Genomic DNA, 4002 nt, shown 5'->3' on the forward strand with positions numbered 1-4002 from the left:
AGCAACCGATAAGTAAGAAACCTAACGGTGACTTTAGGAGTAATTCTCATTTCATTAACGGTAAAGACCGAACTTTCCCTCGATCAAAATCGAGTCACAAATAATAATAATCGTTTCTTACCAATACGATTAGCAGTGCATAAAGCTTTTCTTACCTCAAACCAATATCAAGGGTGCGGGCCGACCTGGGTGGAACTGTAATAACCAAAATACTTGGTTATTATTTTCTAGTCTAGATAACTCGATGTGGAAATAGTGATTGCATAAAATATATTATTAACTCAAAAAAAAAAAAAGGGTATTTTTTTTAAGTTATGAGAATTATATTTTTAATTAATGTACTATGGACTTTTAGGTTTAGTCTACCACGTGTAGGACTTAAGAAATTATGAAGTTAATGGTATTTGCACCCCTATTAATATGTGTTAGGTACAATTAAGTGAATGATGTGTTTTATTCTTGATTAAGTAATAAGAAAGTAGTAATAATAGTAGTATCCATAGTATTATACATGTGGTAAAAAGGAAGATTATTTAGGGTAGTTAAGAGTTTGTGGAGTGTCTTGGACATGTGTATGCATGGAAACTAATAAGAGGTTTTCAAATTTAAATGAAGCTTAGACTACACGTGGATTAATAGAAAATGGGAGCATGAAATTAGCATGCTCAAGTGGTATCAATGGAGAGAAAGGTGGACTTAGTTAGTTGTTAGATAATACAATATGCAACATTCTCAAACTTGATAAGAAGAAGCCATATATGGGTACGCAGTGTTGTATCATTTTTTTAAATAAAAATAAAAATAAAAATAGAAGTAGAAGTAGTGGGTCTTGTACGTGTGCGTGAATACTTATTGAAGCTATTCAAATTCCAAATGAAATAAAGCCTAAGCTAAAGCCTACACGTGGGAGTAAAATTCTCTAAATCAAACAACATATTGAGACTAAGTTTCAATGTTCATTCGACTTGGTATTTGAGAGATTCTTCCTTAAACTATGTTGACCGATTATAAGGTGAGAGGTTAGAGCTTTATGTGGGTTATTTAATTATTTTCAAATCATTACTTGAGTTAGTAGAGGGCCACGACATGGTTAGTGAGGTGTGGTATAGTTAAGTTCTAGGCTTATAAATAGATCCATATTTCCTTATTTTTTTCCTCACTCAAAGAAGCCAAACCTCTCAAACATTCTCCCTCTCGTTCCTGTCATTCCAAAATCTTGTTCTTCCATTTTCTTGTGCTCATTTGTTTCATCTATAGCCAAAATCTTACCCCACAAACATCATATCATCATACACTACCTCAACCCATAACCATACACAACCATAATCATCTCATATATATATATATATATATCTTTCATCGTATTGGCGTCACCATCACCATCATTTTACATTCAAGTTTTAGTGCTCAACTAGATCTCATAAGGTATACCACTCTATGATTTTGGGTTTGTAGATTCAAGATTAAGATCTCGTGTATATATATACCATTGTAATATGTTCTAATTAATAAATATGAAATTTAGGTTTCATAAGAAAATTATTGTTTCTCAAGGATCACTCTTATTGCAATCAAGGCTAGGACTCCACATTCGAGGTAAGGAAATTAAGTAGAAAAATATAAGTTTTCTGTATGTAATAACATTCATAGAAAGAGTGGGAATAGTAAAAGAGAAGTTAACTAAGGTCTTCTGCCTGACTCTTTATTGTATGTTATTTATTGTACTGTATAATATATATTTAAATAATATGTTTATAAGATTCATGTTATTTATGTATGTTTACAGTATTAGAGCATGGCCATTGCTAAGGATATATATTTAAATAATATGTTTATAAGATTCATGTTATTTAAGTATGTATGTAAATAGTGTGTTTATAAGATTCACATTATTTAGTTATGATTGTTTTGTTATTTAAATAATGTATAGTAGTTTGCCATTATTTAAATTAGGTAGATTATAATGTGACATGGTTTGACCGAGAAGATAATGGTTAAATACTTGACTGTTGGATCTATATGGTAGATAGGGGGCCATTTAGTAGTGGGTACGATTTTACTGAACCCAGCCCTCCGCCATTTAGTCCAATAGCTCGAGTTTATTTGCCAAAATTGGACTCGGGCATAATCATTATTATGTGATTTAGCTTAGAACCTAATTATTAGTGACTAGTGATATGATTAAGTTTATGTTTTGCTATCTGCCTAAATATTTGCATGTGCATTTTAATTAAGTTTTATTTTTATTTATGTGACTACCTGACACACATTTCCTTACTGAGTTTAGTAGCTCACCCTTATCAAATTACCATGTGCAGACCAAGGTAATTGAAAGTCTAGAATGTCGGTGGCGAGTGGAACTTTGGACGCTTGTGTGTGTGAACTCGCTGAGGGCCATATAACTGCGGGCGGTCTAGGGCACTCTATTTATTTATTTATGCTATTAAGTTTATGTCGCAATTATTTTAGTTATTATTTATTATGTCTTTTGTACAAAAACTGGCCAGTTGTGAACATTTTCAAGTATTAAATAAAAATGCGACATTATGATTTTCCGCGTTTAACGCTTGTAAACAAAATTAATATTTTTATAAAAGTACGGGCGTTACAGGAACCATGCTCGACGATCCCGGGTCCTATGTCACAATAACAAACCTTGATAAACAAGTTATCCAAACTTTGAAAACAAACCCTAATTCTGTAACCGAACAAATCTAACCCCCACTGATTCGAAATAACTCAAACATCACTAAAATACCCTAATCTAAGCTTTGAAGAACACCCCAATCAAAACCGGTTTCAAAGCCAAAACCTAGGATTTCCCCTACTGCCAAACCGGTCGATCGGTTTCACTATATCTGTAAAACTGGTTAACCGGTTTTCCCTGCTGCAGAAATGGGAAACTCGGGTTTTTACACCAAAACCCAACCAAATCTCCTCCAAACCTATTGAAACTCTCCAGAACAATTTAATATCATAAAAACAGTTTATACAAATCATCAATACTCATCAGTTCATCAATACTCAATTTAATCCAAGTCAAACCTAACAGCCCTAAAATTTATCTAATCCAAGCTTAAACCAACATCAATTCAAACCTAAAAACATATCTAAACTCCAGTAATCACACAGACCCGAAACCAAAGAAACATCCAACAAAACCTAACTCAAAATCTAGGAAATTAAAGAAAAGAAGAAGAAAATCTTACCTCAAGGCTTGAACAACACCTAGGGTTAGCTAACTCAGTCAAGATTTGCTTGATTTGTGAAGAAATTTCCCCCTGATTCAGCTGAGTCCTTAAGCTTCGAAGAGGAGAGAGAGAAAGGTATGGGAAATGGAAATTTTCTTAATTTTAATTTTCTTTATTTTCTTTCTTTATTATCTAACCTAATAATAGTAATAAAATTAATATTAAATCCCCACCTTCAGCTAGAATAATCCACATAAGACAAAAACTAAAATCCTATAAATTGACTATTCTACCCCTCCAATAATACTTAGGCTATAACATAACCTAGGGATATTTTGGTCATTTCTAACTTCTCCAATTCAACCTACTTCTCATTATTATAATCTAATCTGATACAACTCTAATAAAACACAATATAATTGTCGTGATATTTCTGACCACTCTGTCGAGTTCTCAAGGCCGCCAATCTTGAATAGATTTTATTCTAAAAATAGTATCCACGATACCCTCATAGTCTGATAAAATCTCCGTAATTAATAAATTACGCTTTATTTATTCGTTTACTCATATATATCTTTTTAACTCGTAATTAGTTAAATTGGGATTATAATCCTACTCTAATGCCCACTTAATAACATATTTAATAAAATATGTCCAATTAAAATACCATTAAATTTTTCGGGATATTACACCATAGGTCTAGCTTTATCTCCATCAATACAACCACATAAGCATATTTCTTTTCTTCTTTATGGAATTCCTAAACTACTTGGTTGTTTCTAACACAATGGATTTTCCTTTGTTCTGGCTT

General features: G+C 32.2%; 1 long non-coding RNA gene across 1 annotated transcript; it reads left to right on the forward strand.

Moving 5' to 3' along the window:
- The first annotated feature begins 822 nt into the window (after positions 1 to 822).
- Positions 823 to 2499, forward strand: LOC115710228 (uncharacterized). Its single transcript, XR_009685794.1, has 2 exons — positions 823 to 1425; positions 1526 to 2499. It is a non-coding gene; the product is annotated as an uncharacterized LOC115710228 (long non-coding RNA).
- The last annotated feature ends 1503 nt before the right edge of the window (positions 2500 to 4002 follow it).

This window comes from Cannabis sativa, chromosome 1 (assembly GCF_029168945.1).
Source record: "Cannabis sativa cultivar Pink pepper isolate KNU-18-1 chromosome 1, ASM2916894v1, whole genome shotgun sequence".
Classification (NCBI taxonomy): domain Eukaryota; kingdom Viridiplantae; phylum Streptophyta; class Magnoliopsida; order Rosales; family Cannabaceae; genus Cannabis; species Cannabis sativa.